Source organism: Papio anubis, chromosome 15 (assembly GCF_008728515.1).
Source record: "Papio anubis isolate 15944 chromosome 15, Panubis1.0, whole genome shotgun sequence".
In the NCBI taxonomy this organism is placed as follows: Eukaryota; Metazoa; Chordata; class Mammalia; order Primates; family Cercopithecidae; genus Papio; species Papio anubis.
Genome location: NC_044990.1, coordinates 74950297 through 74969768, shown reverse-complemented (window position 1 = coordinate 74969768; position 19472 = coordinate 74950297). Strand labels below are relative to the sequence as shown.

At 38.3% G+C, this 19472-nt stretch overlaps 1 protein-coding gene and 1 long non-coding RNA gene across 3 annotated transcripts in view; one reads left to right on the top strand and one right to left on the bottom strand.

The window, feature by feature from the left end:
- HS6ST3 (heparan sulfate 6-O-sulfotransferase 3) overlaps nucleotides 1-19472 on the bottom strand; it is a 746570-nt gene that overhangs the window by 359872 nt on the left and 367226 nt on the right. The window lies entirely within an intron of this gene.
- The window catches only part of LOC116270502, a 45552-nt gene continuing 44582 nt past the window's right edge, over nucleotides 18503-19472 (top strand). For both annotated transcript variants that reach the window (XR_004178536.1, XR_004178535.1), the window contains exon 1: nucleotides 18503-18585. This is a non-coding gene — a long non-coding RNA (uncharacterized LOC116270502). The remainder of the gene's footprint in view (nucleotides 18586-19472) is intronic.

The window sequence follows — 19472 nt, the reverse complement described above, 5'->3', positions numbered from 1 at the left end:
CTAAAGGTCAGGATATAGAATCACCTGTCCCCTTGACACTCCTCTGCTACAGGGAGAGCTCCTTGACACAGACACTACTTTCCAGTCATGACTCCATTCTTAGGGCCCAGCACGTGGGAGACCCAGCAGGTATTTGTGAAATGGATAAGTGAAAGAAAGAATGCCTGGATCTAATGTGCCTCTCTCCTGGTTTCCCTTCTTAGCTATTCCAAAGGTATAGAGCAGAAGGAAAGAGAAAGGATTTAAGAGTCTAATCAATCTGTCTTTACATTCTTCTTCTACCACTTGGAAACTGTGTGACCCTAGGCAAGCAACTTAATCCTTCTTAGCCCCCAAACCTCCACTTGTAAAATGGTAGTAATTGTATATATATCCATGGTAGAGTTGTAAATCATAGCATCTCCATGATGGGGTTGTAAAAATTAAGAGTTGTGAACATAAAACAGGCACTGAGTGAGGGGCACAAAGCAAATGCTAAATATAAATGGTAGGTCTAATAGTATTCTCATTATTATTATTATTGATCATCTAAAAACTGGCTTGATGGCAGCAATGGAAACACCTGGAAGTGAGATCAGATTTCATTTCAAGCAGGAAGAAAGTAAACAATTAGACTAAAGATGAGACTATGGAACTCTACGGGGGATAATGGACTCTTACTTAATCCCCCTGCCAGCTGCTTCTGTCATCCTCATCCTTTCTATTTTACTATGTACATTAAGTTTTAAGCCACTCTGACATTTCTTCCTTTTTTGCCGCTTAGGACTCCGGCGATGACTGCCTGCCTTCTCCATGTTCTCTTCTCTTTTCATCCTTAAAACCCTTCTCTACACATTTTCACTTTTCTATCTCTGGCCAAAAAGAAGCAGGCAGTTAATGAACACAAATAAAACTGAGCAAGCTATCCTCACTTAAAATACTAGGTCTTAATTTCAGGTCTTCAAATGTTCACATCAGTCATTAACTCAACACATATCGATTGAGCTCGCACTGTTGTAGGCCTGGGGCACTGAGTGAGGTCCTATTTTTTTCTCTCTGAGCAAATATTAATTAGTTACAAACTACTAACCATATTTAATTCAAATAAAATTTCTCAAAGGGAAAAGTTCCCCTTCTCTTCTTGATACTTTCGTTTTATTGATACCTAGGCAAAAAGAGGTTTTTGTTTGGTTTGGATTAGCTTTGGACTTCTGTGTATGTGTGTGTGAAGTATGTAGCAAATTGGTAATACATTATTATAATTATTATTATTATTATTTTGAGATGGAGTCTCACGCTGTCACCCAGGCTGGACTGAAGCAGTGGTGTGATCTCGGCTCACTGCAACTTCTGCCTCCGGCTTTAAGAGATTCTCCTGCCTTAGCCTCCCAAGTAGCTGGGATTACAGGTGCCCACCACCAAACCCAGCAGACTTTTGTACTTTTAGTAGAGACAGGGTTTTGCCATGTTGGCCAGGCTGGTCTTGAACTCCTGATCTCAAGTGATGCGCCTGGCTCGCCCTTCCAAAGCGCTGGGATTACAGGCATGAGGCCACCACGCCTGGCCAGTAACAGTATTTTGTTTTGCGTATATATGAGACTTGCTAGTTAATCATAAAACATAGTAACTTCTTTGATTGAACCAAAGGTGTAGGACAGGCATGGATGTCAGTTCTCTTACGCTAAGGACCTAAGCCTTCAAATACATAAACACATTTATTTCTTGAAAATAAAAATCTCATCAGTGTCAACAAAGCATAGCCACTGTTACCTATTGAAGAATATAGTAATTTTTAGTTTTTTTTGTTGTTGTTGTTACTTGCTGTTTTCATTCCTAAAGGAGTTTGATGACTAAAAGGAAAATTCAATTCACATCCCTCTCTTCTTCCATTATCCCAGTCTCCCAGCTCAAAAGACACACTGCCTAAACTAAATGAGGCAACAGGATAGTGGAGAGAATTCTGATCAGGAACTCCAAAGGTTTATCATCTTACAGCCAGTGCTAGGTAGAGTGTAATTTAGGTGATGGGGAGAAGGAGGAATGGGGGGAACTTCCAACTCAGCCTCTGGGTCCTCATGAGGAAAACACAAAGAAATGCTACATGGCCAAGGTTTTACTAAAAGGAGTTGATTTTTAAAACATTACACATAGGAAGCTGAAGAGTAACCTTTCTCAGTAACTCATGTCCAATATTAAATAGCCTTGACTTTCAGGAAATTCCTCCTTACAATTTATTTCAACCCTTCATCTGTGTAAAATGTTCTGAATTATTTAGGAGAACTCAAAGATACCATCAAATCAAGGTGTTGTCATCCTCAGCTCCACTCCACCAGCTTTTTATAACAGCTTTTCCCCAGGAATTGGTTTCCCATCATTAACAGCACAAACATATGTCCCTTTCTATGATTCAAGGCACTACTCCCCAGATAGATCCCATCCAAGTGGGCAACACCAGCGACGGTCACAAGATCTAATGTCACTGCAGGTAGAAAACTGTCTCGGCCGGGCACGATGGCTCATGCCTGTAATCCCAGCACTTTGGCAGGCCAAGGCGGGCCGATCACAAGGTCAGGAGATCAAGACTATCCTGGCTAACAAGATGAAACCCCATCTCTACTGAAAATACAAAAATTAGCCAGGCATAGTGGCAGGCGCCTATAGTCCCAGCTACTCTGGAGGCTGAGGCAGGAGAATCGCTTGAGCCTGGGAGGCAGAGGTTGCAGTGAGCCAAGATCGCACCATTGCACTCCAACCTGGCTGACAGAGGAAGACTCCATCTCAAAAAAAAAAAAAAAAAAGAAAGAAAGAAAAAAGAAAAGCAGAGAAAAGAAAACAAAAAAATAAAACTGTCTCAAGGAATCATGCAAGTCTAGTTCTCTGTCTCTCTGTCCCCATTAGCAACCCATCCATTATACGTGTCTAAAGACCCCTAGCATCTGTTAAAGAAAATTAACCTAATTATCTGGAGTGTTAAGGAGTGTTTTTGGAGTGTTAAGACTCCAGCAAAGATGAAGATAGCTTCTTCTTATCATGTCCATTTCAGATAATTCCTTAAATTTAACACCTTTCACCAGCTATGAGAATGTACCACTCATCCCTCTTAACAGAAATGTAGCTACCTCTTATTTTCAGGACATTGTTGTTCTCTTCAAGTGAAAATTTACCAGCCTCCAAGGCGTCTCAGCAGGTGAGCCTACGTTCTTCTAAAGTAGTCTGAATATGAGAGCTGAGGGATCAGCATGGTTTTTCGGTTGGTTTATTTGTTTTCATGATTCTTCCTGCTCTTCCTCTTTTTAGCCATGTGAGGGTTCTTGGATGAGGTTAATCCAATTATCATGAGCTCCATTTCAATTTGCAAATTCCTCATTCTGGCATATGGCCATAGAGGTCTGTTTGGCTTACCATGGTGACTCATCAGGTTTACCAATGGACAAACTTAGAATGATTTCAACTGATTTTCTTTTTTAACCTGTGACCATTGTTGAATGACTTAAAGCCTTAATTAACTAGTACATATCATTAGAAAAATTAAATTCAAAACAATTTAGGATAATTTTCTTTTTTTTTTTTTTTTGGTAGTACCAGTTGCTGAGTAATGTAGCTATCTTCTCAGAGCTGTATTCTGGCCAAATAGCTTTTGCTGACACGTGCCTTAACAGACTGCTGATGGTCAAGGGACATCCAGACGTTTCCAGGGAAATAAAAGAAAACTTGTGAAAACTAGCTTGAAGGACACATTATATATTTATTATCAAGGAGCTAAACCATTATGCTTGTATTAGTGCCCAAAGCCTTCAGGAAAACGTGCATTCCTGGAACCTATTCTAATAGCTGCTATCAGCTTCCTGTCATCCCCGTTTAATGTGCCCAAAGCTACAGGAGCACGAACTGTCCTGTTGCAAGGCATAGCTTAAACTATGGAGCAGGCTTCTAAGTCATGGTCCATCTTCTTGATCCAAAACCAGAAACGTAGAAAACTGAAGAGTAGAATAGCTCAGAGAATGCAATACGTTCTCAACCTAAAAATGTTCAGGACTGTTTGTGTGGGGAATCAGAGCAGGAATTCCCAAAAGCAAAATATAAATTAAAAGGTCTATTTAGGGGCAAAAAAAAAAAAAGTAGCCTCACTGGCAAGAGAATAGAGTTGCATTTAGCTTTGAACTTTGCATTTTCTACTAGGGAAATCCCAATTACTGTCAACTCTTTCCCCATAAGGTAACGTGCTTCAATAGCCAATCCATAGACAAAAGAGGTTTTGAGTTCTCCTCTCAGCACTGCACTCAGTTTCTATTTGATCTTACGCAATTTTTTAAAATGTCCTGTGCCTTAGTTTCTTATCTGAAAATTTAACATAGAAAGAGTAATCCAAAGATTATTTGAAAAAGATAATTAAAACTAGTCTAGATACAGATGAGAATATTCTATTCATTCTTTTCCTATTAAGTTGAACAAGCCTCCCTGGGGCAAACATTCCAGAGAGGTCGTTTTTTCTGGACTTCTGATTTCTCTTCATTGGAGCCGATTATTCTTCTACCTAGTGAGGTGACTGAATACAAGAAAATCACTCGAAATTCTTAGCGTATTACATTAAACTCTTATTACTGTATAGTAAATGCTATATTTTCTTCGCATTCTCACAAAAACATTGATGCGGTAATGATTGCATAATGCAAAGATCCCTCTTAAATTCTGTGATTGGACCCACACAGAGTTAGCACTACCGTCTTCCCAGGGCCCTACATTTGCTCTTCATCTAAGGGATCTGTCATCCTTCCTGTTTTATTTTTAAACATTTCCTATCCATTTGAACACAGTCACGCCAGTCCCTAAGCTAACCTACTCAATGCTAATATACCATCATCACCCTCCCCAAGCTTCAGTCTCATCTCACCGTGCTCCTCTCCAAATCTGACACATTGCCATCACTCACAACGCTGTGTGCTTAAAGAAACTGTCACTCTCAGTATTGTGCTTAATGCAGAGCAGTAACATTAAGATGTGTCCAACAGAGGGAAAAAAACTGAAGGAGGGGGGTACATAAAATGAAGAGGATTCATTGACCAGCAAAAATCAATGAAGCAAAAATGGGCCATTTTCCTCTCATTGATTTTCACTGCTCATTGTAGGCTGACAGCAGTCCCTGCAACATTCCACTCCTTTTGTGGTTCCCAGGAAAGCCATGTGACAACACAGGAATGCTCACCACATTTGGCCAGGCCCTGCCCATTCCACCAGGTGAAAACAATTGACTAGAAAGAAATTCACATTAAACAAAAAAACAATGATGGTTTCTCACTTAAGAGTACACGGTAGCAAATGTGTTCCCGAGCAACACTGTCCTCACTGGTTTCTGATGAAATCTCTCTGCAGCCTGTGCTCAGTGGCCTCTTGACTTTGGCCAGCCACCTTCTCAGTTACTCTGTCCTGTGGGAATCAAGACCTACCCTTTTCTCAACTCGACCTTCCTATTCCAGAGGCATCTCATTTTACAAAAAGTGCCATCCATCATCTGCAAAAGCCAGGAAGTGTAAGTCCCTGCCAAGATCAGGGGCAGATATTCTGAGTAATTGGACGCCGCCTCTGTAGACCGAGCTGCCGCCTGAGCAGCTGGAGACAAGAGGTGAGATGACGAGAAACCTGCCCCAGAAGAGGTGGCAATGCCAGACACTTCGGATTTCATCTCAGAGGCAATCAGGTGTGTGTCAAACTCCCTACCTATTTTTAAACAGCACATGCATTCTAAAACAAGCCAGCATATACTTTTTTAAGAAGTTATTTACCGTGATGTGTCATGCAGTCACTTGCTCTAAGAAGGTTGGCACGAGAGCTCAGATAAAGATAAACTCTTTTTGATACATGTCTGGAATATGGAGGAGCTCAGTCCTGGCTACATTCATCACCCTCAGTTTTTCCAATAAGAAAATCACCTAATAACAACTAAGTCCCCATTTCCTTATTAGCATTCTACTAGGGGTACTCCAGGTTGTGCCTTTAACTACGTATCTGTCAATGGCAGGGCAAGAGTGCTCCCTGTACAATTAAAACTGCCCATGTTCAGGCAGACACCGCTAGGCAAGGTAGTAGCCTTGAAATATTTACAAGGAGGTGGGGAAGAGCATGCATTTGGCTTTGGAAAGTGACTTTTAGGGTCTGAATATATGCTTGTCGTGCTAAATATATGGATTCTCTAGATGAAAAAATAATGCTTACAAAATCAAGCCAACAATGGTATATTGATTAAGGGCTACCACCTCATAACTATAGAAATAAGATATTCCAAGCAGAAGCTTACTGTGAATGAATAATAATGAATAAATAATTAATAAATTTCCAGTGAATGAACTGTCTTACAAGTAACCAATCACCACCCTTTTTCTTCCTCTTTCTTTCCTCTCTCTCTCCCTTCCTTCCTCCCACCTTTTCATCTTCTCATTCTTCTTTCCTTCACAAATGTTGTTGATTGGATAACTACTAAGTGCCAGGTGCTGTGTTAGATTCTAAGGACACTAAGTTAACTGAGGTATTGCTATAGCCTTTGAGGAATGTTCAATTCTACTTGAAGGGACAGATGGCCGAAGCAATGACACAGCACAAAATAATAAGTACAATGCTAGAGACAAGCACAAGGTGCCAAGAAGCACAGAGGAGGGCACTGATGTGTGTTTCATGGAATCATGGAGGGCTTCCACGAAGAGGTCATTTCTTGACCTCAGTTTCAAAGGTACAATAAGAGTTAGCTAAATAAAGAAGGACAGAAGGGAGTCAGAAAAAACAGCATGCAAGATATGCGATGCTCAACGGAGATTCAACTTGGCTTGAGCCAAACTGTACATATATAAGGGCAAATGAAAAAGAAATGAGGCTGAAGAGATCACCCAGTTGCAGCTGCACACCTGGCCACCTAGCATCCTTAAAGAATTTGAACTTTACTTTGAAAACTAAATGTCATTGAAATCATGTAAGCCATTTTAGCATTCTATTAGATTGGGTTCTTGTTCCCAATTCTTACTCCTCCCACTGCCACAGGAACTTGCAATAGAATAGAGAAGATGAAGTATACATCTCACCGACATTTAGCTTGGCCCTGTCCCTGGCCTTCAACAATAGTATGTGGCTGGTAGTGACGGCTGCTATTTCCGAGCCCAGGCCTTTAGAAGCAGCCCATGTTTCCATGAAGGCTGCTGCCCTAGAAGAATAAGCCCCAGGTAGCCTCTGCCTCTTCAGTTCCGGTCCTCGAAGAAGTGCCAAACCCAACCAACCTCAGCCAAAATGAGCCAAACCTCAGCTCCTACATACCCATGAGCAAGAAAAGTAGATGCATGTTGTTATAAGTCCCTGAGATCTGGAATATTGCTTCTTATTCTGCCTTATATTATAGCAATAGCTGACTAATGCAAGCACTGAGTCCATTCCCCACCCTCCAACCCCTGCTTCTTAAACCAAAATAAGGTGATGGTCAACTCAGAATCCATAAGGACTATTAGCTCTTTTGATAAGAACAATACATCCCACTGTGTCAATAAGGAAAGTGTAGAGGAGTATTGAAGCTATCCTGGATAAACTCAATTTCTTGTAAATGAAGAATATTCGTCTTTAGAAAGTTTAGATGGCTTATGAAAATGGCAGAATCCTGGAAGACAGCTGCTCAATCATTCATTGGATTTTTAAGCAAGCATTGAAATAGATGTACACTGAGTGCCTGTTCAGCTCATGATCCCCATCCTGTGCACAGCCCATGACACCTTCACACCCTCAAAGTGCAACCCCAGAAGCCACATTTCTACCACTTGTCTCTGCTCCCCCAGCATAGAGGACTGGAGCTGAGGATGTATCAACTCAGAATAGGGAAAGGGATGCTGAGAAGAAGGAAAGCTGGTATATAGAAGGAAAAAAAATGGGCCAAAACACAGAAAGAAGCAGAAACTAGTAGTTATTTGGCCCCTGAAGGCAGAGGACATCCAAGATAAATGGTCTTGGTTCCTACAGCTGTCTCTTCATATTCTCAGTCCCCCATGCCCTGGCAGCACTTTCTGTTGCTTGACCCAAGATGTAATTCTAAGTCATCATAATAAATTCTCCTTTTGCTTATGCTGGAGGAAGGTTCTGTTTCTGGAATCCAAAAGAAACTGGAGGAAAATATATGCCTACTTTGTGTCATACATGGGCTAGGCATCAGGGATATAAAGCAAACAGGTCAGACAAATGAATAAAAATTTTTTAACAGTTCCTGGGTTATGAAAAAAAGAATGCACAGGTTATTTCTTTCCCAGATGTGGAGGCCTCCACAATGTCCTCTTGGAGGCACCGATAGTTAGGCTGAAACCTAAATGGTAAATTGGAGGTGGCCAGATAAACAGTTTACCAAAAAGAGTGTAAGGAACAGGGTCACATACCATCCAGGCGGGAAGGAAAATGTCTGCGAAATGGCCTCGCAACTGAGCAAAAAAGGGAAATGGCCCGTATTGAGAGAAATGTTAGTGGACTGGTGAGGACAGAGGCAAGAATGCAGTGGGTTGAAGAGCTGAGTGGGAAAACAGAAACAAACGTAGACAACTCTTACATTTTCAAGATGCACGACTATGGAAGAGGCAAGGTTCTAAGTGGGGAGGGGTACACACAGGATGACAATGGGGAGTTTTGTTTGTTTGTTTAAGTGGGAAGGGCTTCCCATTCCAGATATGAGACACAGAATGACATATCTTGAAGAGGGTTTCTTTTGTGGGGGATGATGAAGAGAAGGGACAGTACAATGAAACTGGGAAATAATGTGTCAAGAAGATAAAGACAGTCCATTCAGAATATGCAAATTTAAACTAAATTGCTCTTCCTATAAACCAACTGCTTGAGAGGAAATTATTTAATATTTGGGGGAGGGGAAAATGCTTCGCCATCCTTAAAGGGAATGCTTAAAAACGAATTACTGTTCCTAACTTATTCATTCCCAGTGCCTCACCAACATGATCCTTTTGTAATAGATTCATATTTCAAAGTATGGAATGAAAAAAATGTGTGCCAACCAGCAATGACACCAAGACAATCCTCTCAGGTATAACAACAAGGGAAAAAGTGAATATGGGGAGATTTTTAGCACTCCTATATTACAGGGTTGGTTTTCTTTTACAACTCTCATTTTCCAAGGTACTCAATGTATATCAAACAATTTGAAATTTTATTTTGTTGGTTTTGAAGAATTTTCTATATGTATGTAGAATATTTGATCAAGACTTTCTTCTTAAAATTGATAGTGTTTTGAGAGACAGAAAAATATTAGCATGAAAAGCAAACTATCTGTTGTAAAATGACCAGAGCACAGAAATTTTTGTAAAAGTGTTGTACCAGTCACATTTCCCAGACCCTTAATTGGGATGCTTTTAAGTCACTGCCATAACCTTGCCACTACTACCATTGTTAATTACTACCCACATCACCATTACCATCACCACCATTGCCATCACCACCATCGCCATCACCACCACCACCCTCACCATCACCACCACTATCTCTATTTTCATGTCCACCATCACCTCTACAAATATCATCATCAGCTAGTTTCCTAGCATGATCTCTGAACCATGAGTTGCTGTTTGACTCAGTAATTTTTAAAATGGCTCATTCAATGGCAACCAAGTTCTGGGCTACTTTTGCTCCTGAAACTCCTTCTTTGCTCTATTTATGGTTAATTACCATAGAAATACAGGCCAAAGGCAAGGATGGAAAGTGGATAATTAAGCCTGAGGGTGAAAGGTGGAGGAGCTCGATACCATTTAGTGGTACTGTGATAAAGACCTGCTGCTCAAAGCACACTGGTCTGCTGAAGGATGGAATTTCGATAGGAACTTCCAAAAATAGCATGTGCAGCCATGGCTTTATTTTTTAATGTCCCAGCATTGATCAAAAAAAAAAAAAAAAAAGTTGGGGGAGGGATTCAACTAAGCCAATGACGGAGAAAACTAATTTCATGGTAAGATAATTCTAAACTGTATTTAAGGTGCACTGGCAAGACCATTTTCAAAGAAATCTGCATTACAAAACATGCATGGGAACTGAAGACTCCATTCAGACCACCTCCAGCTGCTAAAGAAAAACTGTTATTCTTTAGTTCTCTCCCACTGTTTCCTGTAAACAATTTTATGAGGGAGAAAAAAACTTCCTCACCACACTGGCCCTCATCAAAAGAAAGACACAGCATGGAATAAATATTTTGTTTTGTTTCTTCCATTAGCAAAATATTTTTTTCTTTAGAAAACAGACAGGAATAAACAAGAGGAAAACAGTGGTGCTGAAATTATTTATTAGCTTCCTTAAAGGAGATCAATATGGAAAAGTCATCGAAAATGGCCTTTTACAGCTTTTGCCAAAAAGAGAAGCTCAGTGAAGGCATAGCTTCTTGTGAGTTGTTATATTTTATGTTTAATGCCAAAAGATCCAAAGTAGAGATTTTACTTCTTAAAAATGTCAAAAATTCTAAATTACAGCTTCCACAGGCTCTGTAAATAAGGCTCTATAGGATACGTATAGTAGATTTTTCTTGTTGTTTATGATGATAACATCCTGCTCTTAGTGGGCGCATGTTGGGTGGACTTAAACTCGCAGTGGGAACTATAATTCAAACACAGCCCTGCAATAGCATGTCTTTTACTTTTAGCTTCCTCATTTTCCTTGCAGAAAAAGATGGAATTGATAATATTATGGAGAGTGTGTGTGTGTGTATGTCCTGTTAAATGTTAAATAAAATTCAAATGGCCACACAAAGTAATTCAATTAAATGATCATATAATCAAATAAATGTTCTATCAGTTCCATTTCTGTGCTCTTATTCAAAATCATTTCCATTTAAAGACACCCAATTTCTTCCTTTCTGAGACTTCTTATAATTTTTGAGGAAAAAAATGCCCATTCAAGATGCCTAGCTCATCATGCCATATATATTTGTACATTTCTTTCTACGCCTGATTTGTCATTTTCTTAAACTTAAGGCTTAAAGTTCTTATCTGGGAACATGTGCAGCAATTTCTGGCATTCTAAAATGCAAATCGCTGCTTGAAAAAGTCAACGATAAGGTATGTTTAAAGAAAACAGAAGTTGTAATCATTAGGAAAACACAGTCCTTAGATGTCAGCGTAAGAAACACAGGACTGAATACATCCCCCCAGGATTAGGAGTTTAATGAAGTTAGTTGAATTCCTGGGTTTCAGCTACCATGTTGATACTGACTAGTGCTGTTCTCAGTCCATAACCAGCTCTTGCACCAAGCCTATACTCTGCTTTATTTCACACTGAATTTGAATGCCACATATGTACTGGGTTTAAACAGTGGGTCAAGAGTTGGCTGCCTGGTTTTTAAATTCTCAGTGTACCATGTAGTAGTTACAGGACTTTGGGCACATGATTTTCCTTCTTCTTCTCAATCTACTCATCTGCAAAATGGTGACAAATGGTACGCATATGATAGAACTGTTATAAGGATTAGGTGGGTTAATAGGTGAAGAATGGTTATCATACAGGAAATGCTATATTAATGTTGTGGTTATCATCACTTATTACTATTAATTATTATTATTAGCACAGATATCGGTTCCTTTAGATGACAGGTTCCTTGAGGAAACAAGCCAGGCCTTGTACATTCAGGAACGTAGACAAGCCTTGTACATGGTAGGTGCTCAACACATTAAACCTTTTCTAGCATCTGGTTTTCATTAGAAACTCTACTAAAGATTCAAAATGACCAGGGGCACAATTATAAAAGAATAATGAGAATTTCAAAAATATCCCATTTGGCAGCATGATCTTGCTCCTCTTTTCCTATGAGACTAATTAAAGAGAAACGGGACTCAGGACAGATTTAAGCAGAGGACGGTGCCAAGTGCTAAGATGACAGTCCTGCCTTCTTTCTCCTTCTTATCACATTGAATGGTGATGCTTGAGAGATAGCTTCCCATAGAATAGGCAAATAGAACACACGAGGGTTGGGAAATATAATCAAACTTTGAAACTTCTAGGAAAAAAACCAGGTTGGAAACAGTATATGTGATATGTTGAACTGGAGCAAGCACAGCCAACTCAGAGACAGAAGGGACGTTTATATATACACTGCAATGGGAGTCAGAAAGAACATATCAAAGATACAGGTGGGAAGATGAAATGATTGAAACAGAGGAAAGCAGCTTCTTGTGCTACCTTGGCTTCAGTAACACTATAATTTTCTAACTTTTCACCCTAACATCCCTGCTAAGTATAGAAAAATCAAATTCTACTCAGGGGTACCCACTATCTTCTTCTGTGCCCAGAGAGTTTTCTTATGGGACACATATACACTTCTCATCACAGGAGATTTCCAACGTAAAAATAATAGCATGGTGGCTGTCATTTTTGTAGCTCTATTAAAGTATAATTGACAAACAGAATTGCATATATTTAAGGTGTCCAACTTCATGGTTTGAAACATGCATGTACTGTGAAATGATTACCACAATCAAGCTACTTAACATAGCCATCACCTCCCATAGTTACCATTTCCTTTATTTCTCATTCTCTTTTTTTCTTTGATTTAAAAAAGAAATAATCCTGACATTTGTGACTATGTGGATGAACCTGAGGAACATTATACTAGGTGAAATAAGTCAGACATGGAAAGACAAATAATGCATGATTTCAGTTATATGTAGAACCAAAGGAGCCAAACTCAGAAAAGCAGAAAATCGAAGGGGTGGGACAGCAGGTAGATGGAGGAGGCAATGGAGAGATGTTTGTCAAAAGATACAAAGTTCCAGTGACGTAAGATGAATAAGTTCTACAGATCTAATGTACAACATGGTGACTGTAGTTAACAATACAGTAATTGAATTGTACACTTGAAATTTGCTAAGATAGTAGATTTTTTTTTTTTTTTTTTTTTTTGAGACCGAGTCTCACTCTGTGGCCCAGGCTAGAGTGTAGTGGCATGATCTTGGCTCACTGCAACCTCTGCCTCCCAGGTTCAGGCGATTCCCCTGCCTCAGCCTCCTGAGTAGCTACAGGTGCACGCCACCATACCTGGCTAATTTTTGTATTTGTAGTAGAGACAGGTTTTCACCATGTTGGTCAGGCTGATCTCGAACTCCTGACCTCATGATTTGCCTGCCTCAGCCTCCTAAAGTGCTGGGATTTCAGGAGTGAGCCACCGTGCCGGACAAGATAGTAGATTTTAAGTGTTCTTACCAACCACACACACACACATTAAAAAAATGAAAGAAAATGTGTCATTCCTTTTAGATTAACATTTTTATTTGGAAAATTTAGACAGCAAAAAGAAATCTTTAAAAATTTAAAATTATCTTTAATTCTATGGCTTATACAGAGTATTGTTAATATTTTGGTTTATTGCTTCATTTTTAGATTTATTGAGACACTGATCATAATATATAGATCACAATGTATATAGAACATAAGAACATTTTAAAGAAGCATAACCAAGTGAACACCTATGTAAACACTACCTAGGTTCAAAAGCAGAAAATTGTACTTTACCTCAGACTCTTTTTTGCTCCAACCATGATCACACCATATTTTCCTAAGCATATCCTCATCCTCTCTCTCTCCCTGAGCCTAACATCTGTTTTGCCACCTGTGGGTTGCATCCTTAAGTAATGTATTTAAAGTTGTGTTTTGTAACTTTATGTAATGAAACTGTATACTATGTACGACTGGAGGCTTGCTTCTTTTCATTCCTGGAGGCTTGCTTCTTTTCATTCCTCCTTGTGCCTGTGCAAGATTTATCCGTGGGAAGTCTCAAACTGTATTTCAGTTCTTTTCATTACTGTATAGTATTCCCCCATGTATTTCTTGATTCTACTATCAATGGACATTTGGGTTGTTGTTTCCATATTCTTCTGCTAAGAGTATTTGTTTCAATGTTTCTTGGTACAAATACGCAAAAGTTCTCTCGGGATTCCACTTAGTAATTCAGTTGCTGGCTTCATGAATTATGTGCAGGTTCAAGTGTATTAAGTGATATCAAAGTGTTTTCCAGAGTAGTTATACCAATATTCCCAACAAAAGTGGATAAGCATCCCCATCTACAACCTAATCATTGGTGTTATCAAACTTCCTAGTTTTTGCCCACATGGTGAGTATGCCTACTTATAACTACTGAGTTGGAGCATCTTTTTGTATCAGCTTCGCCATTAAAGCTCCTCGTGTGCATGCACACACACACACACACGCACACATGCACACACAGACACACACACGAAGCATCTTGCCAATGTAGTAGATAATGAATTTACTATAGACACTGTGGAAAACTATGTGCTGTGTTAAAATTAATCAAAATATAAGAAGCTTCTCTGGCTACCCTGCCTTTACAATTTAAAATAAATATATCAATGATTGGATTAGAAAAACTGTTATGGTCAATGGCACCACTATTCACATAATTGCCCAAATCAGAACCTGAAAATCATTCTACTCCTGTCATCTTACATTACCTACCTTCCAGTAGGTGATCAAATTCTACTAAGACTACTTCTTAAATGCATCATGATTTCTAGAAAATCAGTTACCTCTTCTTCCATTATATATAACTACTTACTTATATGTTCTATTTTTACTTATGTAAGTTTGTTTCCACTTTTTAGCAATTACTAACTGTGATGCAATATTTTTGTAGAGTTATGTATTTTTCTAGGAGATACATTGAAAAGTGGTATTTTAACTCATGGCATTACTGAAACAACAGGGGTTCAGTCTAGGTCCTGCTGCTTGTCACACAGAAAGTTAGTGGCCAAGACAATGATTGTTGCCAAGGAAGACGGCTTTATTCGGGTGCTGCAGCCAAGGAGATGGGAGATCAGCCTCAAATTCACCTCCCTGACTGACTAAAATTAGGAGTTTATATAGCCAGGAAGAAATGTAACAATATGTAAAAAAACAGGAACTGGGTAGGGGGGTAAGGAATCAATCATGATGAATGAGGGGTTTGGCATCTCATTGTCTAGATGCATGATCTGGAGAGTTTCAGATCTTTGATTTTTTTTTTCTTTTTTTTTCTTTTTTTTTGAGGCCTGAGAGTCCTTTCCTGAGGAGGCAACTAAGATAAAACAAACATAAGTTTCAAGCTTTAAAACCAGAAGAGTCAATTTCTATGTTTATCCAAAAAAAAAACAAAAACAAAAACAAAAAACCTCTGTCTATGGGACTAGTGGGACAGTTTCAATGGTAGTATATGAATGTTTAAATTTCTTAAGAAATCCAAAAGTGAATGTGGGTTCTCCACCACTGGCATAACCTCACAACATGTTTTAGTTTGATAGCTTTAGTGGATGGTAAAGGTATTTGCCTTTGCTTTCAATTCTTTCCTCGACTAATAATGTTATTTCACATCTTGTCACATGTTGTGAGTCATTTATGTTCCTTTTTTCTTGTGTTTATTTTCTATTTTCCTATTGAATTGTCTTTTTCTTACTGATTTGAGGAAGTTCTTTTGTGTAATCTGCATACTACTTATTTCCCAGCTGTAGGTGTTGCCAGTTTGTGGTTTGTCTTTTCTGTTTACATTGTCTTTTGATAAACAATATCTTAGTTTTAATATAGTCAAGTTAAATCCTTACTAAATGGTTTGCTCTTTTGTGTCTTGTATTATTTGTGTCTTGTTCAAGAAATCTTTTTCTACCCTGTGGTCATAAAAATGTAATCCTATATTTTCCTCTAAACATTTTATAGTTTTCTCTTTCACTTCTAAATTTTTAATTACTTGTAATTTACTCTTGGTATGAAGGCAGGCACCCAATTTCACTCTTATCATATGATTAATTATTTGTCCTAGCAACATTTACATTTACCTCTGTTCTACAATGCTGTTTCTATAAATTAAGTTGTAATATTCGCCTGAGTTCTTGGCATGCTCTACATTTCACTCCATGGTTCTGGTTCTAACTCCCTACAGTGTCTAAGCTGGAATAGAGATTTAAATAAGCCTGTGTTTGAAACGGGCTGTCTTACCTTCATCTTCTTCATGGGTGTCTTGGGTATTCTCTGCACTTTCCTTTTGCAAATAAATCTTTTATAAAACAGTTCATCTAGTTACAAAATTCACACAACTCCATTGAGGTTAAATTGGCATTGAATCTGTAAATCAACTTAATGTCTTCCTGGCTAGGAATATGATATAGCTCTCCATTCATTTTGGTTTTCTTTAATTTTTTTAAATCAAATTTATAATCTATAATTGTTCCCTAGTTCTATTTTCCTAACCTCACACATTATCTAAATGGAAAGACGGTTATTACAAAACTTTTGTCAGATTTATTTCCTGTTACTTTATTTATATTGCTACACCATGTTCTTGGTGCTAGCATCTAGAAATGCAACTCATTTAGATAGACAGATAGATAGATGACAGATACATACACACATACATACATACATATATACATACACAGATACATACATTGATTGATTTTATATCCAGTAATTTGCTAAATTGCCTTCTTAATTCTAGCAATACATTTGTAAATCATTTTGAGTTTTCTTCATCGATAACCTTTAAACAATGACAGTTTTGCTTCTTCCTCTAGTCATTCTTTTTCTTTGTCATATTGTATTGGCTGAAATCTCCAGTATAATAAAAATGAGAAACTGTGACAGTGGGCTTTATCTTGTTCTTGATCTTAAAAAGAATGCTTTAATATTTCACCAGTAGGTGTATGCTTATTGTAGGTTTTGTATAGATCCCTTTTGTCAGACTAATAAAGTTTCATTATACACCTAGTTTGCCACTAATTATTCAAGTCATAAATAAATGCTGATGTTCTTCAAATTCCTTTTTTGTCAATCTATTAAAAGTTTTTAGGCTGAGCACAGTGGCTCACGCCTGTAAACCCAACACAGGGAGGCTGAGGTAGGAGGATCACTTGAGGCCAGGAGTTTGAGACCAGCCTAGGCAACACAGCAAGACCCCATCTCTGCCAAAAACTTTAAAAACTAGTCTGGCACGGTGGCACACACTTGTTGTCCTAGCTTCTTGGGAGGGTGAGGTGGGAAGACTGCTTGAGCCCAAGAGGTTGAGGCTGCAGAGCATGCCACTGCACTCCAACCTGGGCAGCAGAGTCAGACCCTGTCAGACCTGTCTGAAAAACAAAAGTTTTCAAAAAATCCTTTAATGTGTTTTGTGTGATACAGTAATCAATTTCCTAATTTTAAATCAATTTAACATCCTTGAGATAACACAACTTGATCATTATACACTCTCTTTCTTAGATGTATCTGGACTTCATGCGCTTACAACTTTTATTAGATATCCATACCCCCATTCATGAAGAAAGCAGAGTATAATTTTTATTATTTTCTAATCTCCTTATCAGGGTTTTTGTAACAAGGTTGTGCTTGCCCCATGTAATGAATTTGGGATTGCTGTCCCTTCCTCCTTTTCAGAGGGAGTATAGATTACCTGTTCCCCAAGTACCTGGTAGAGTCACTTGGCACAGATGTGAAAGTTCAAGGTTTTGTGGATTTGTCAGAAAACCTCAGGGTGAAAGCCAACTGTGGAGCTTATCCACCTTGCAGAATTCCAGCTTGTAAGTTTTGGCCTCTTCAGATTCAACCTTTTTGAGTTCGTTCAGCAATGCAGTTTAAAAGATTTTTTAAATATATTTTCGCCGGTCTTTGGTTATTTTAATCAGATGGGCTTTCATACTACCAGAAATGGCTGTCCTAGTGGCTGTGCTCTTCTAAGAAGACCTGTCTTTATTTCTAGGATCATGTCTACCTCAGCTCACCACTGTGTCTCTGGCATGCAGTAGAGGCTCAGGTAATATTGTTAAATGAACAAATGAATACCGCAATCGCATTAAACATGTTTTGTGGTTTTTCTTCTTATAATATGTTATAATTTTTACTTAAATGTCAATCACTTCTGCCTGTCAGTTTTTGAAGGATATGAAGCTGTGTATATATCTTCTCACTCCCAGCGTCTGGCACATAAAAATAGTGAATAAATGAGTAAATAAATACACAGATAAATCCATCTCTGTAGTTGATTTGAATATATGTAGGTTAAATTTCAACCAGATGCTCTTTTATCTGCTACCAAATCAGTAATTAATGCAATGCGGGGAAACCAAGATGTAAATTATTGAATTCCGTAGCAAAGTAAATTTACTGTCATTTAATTGGGTGTATCTCCCATTTTGTAGAGTTGCTTATGTAAATCTCAGATAATTAAAAGCCTACAGTGAATTGTTCCATAGCACTTACGATGCTTTTTTTCATTTCTGCCCCCAGGCAGCTTGTTTTTGGCAATAGACGTCCAGCTCCCATGCATTGTTTGAACATAAGTTATACTTCCTGACAATACGCTCTGAACCTCACCATTGAAAGAGAGAGAAGTCAAATAGGTCTGTGCCAAGTGGGCACACTGCCAGACCTATCTCCTTAACTGAAAACTGCCTACAAATAGAATTCAGAGTCATCTGAGCTGTCTAATTCTTAAAGCCACTGTTATTTGAAGTAACGGCCTCCCACAGTTTACTATTAAGTATAAAAATATCAAAAATCAATACCAATGCACATGTATTTCTCTGAAGAAAAACAAATGTATCTATCGTAACTGACTGCATCTAGTCTTAAAAGGTGTGTAGACCAGGCCAACAGCTGAATTAACCCAGCTGTCTTTGAAAACACCATGATACTTCCAAAACCCGATAGCTCAAAGAAGATACACTAAATATATGTACCAAACATTACTGAATCTTACAGAAAATATATGAACTCTGAGAAGCAAACAATTCCAAGATAAAGCTTAGTTACCAAACTAAAATAATTTTTCTCCTATATATAAAACCATCGACAACTTAAATAAGTAGAAGAATTTCAAGCAGATAAATTACTTTCACAGCGTAAACTTGTTTAATTTGCTCAATTCCCAGTACTATCTTACGGTCTGAAGCTAGACTTTCCTTTCCGATTCTGGCTTTACTTTCTGCTCCCAAATACTAATAATGGCACAGTGGTGGGGTTAGAAACACATAGAAAAATGGTTCCAGTCTGTGAAAAATAACACTGTTTCATGGAAATTGTGTCTTGCCTATTATGTTGTGTATATCCTGGCTCTATCTTGAGCTTCAAGTATAAGATTCTAATAAAACGCCTGCCTTTAATGACTGCAATATAGCAAATTTAGCTACTCAAATGTATTTGAAGTAAACCAATTTGCTCATTAATCATCATTATACTCACAAGGAGAATCAAGCAAATAACCTTTCAAAATGTTTCTCAGGTCAAACTTCACATCACTCCTACAACTTTCAAACACTGAATTTTAAAAGGCGTTCTACAAATATATGCACACACCATATCCAGCTAATTAAAGTAGATCTTGATTACCCCATTACTCAATTTATCATTTTAAAGGTACAAAAGCAAATGTGAACACTGATCAATCTCTTTACAACTTGGAGGGCATCATTCTTGGGATGGAGTCCTAGCTAATGTGTGTACCTAGAGCTGAGAAAGGAACA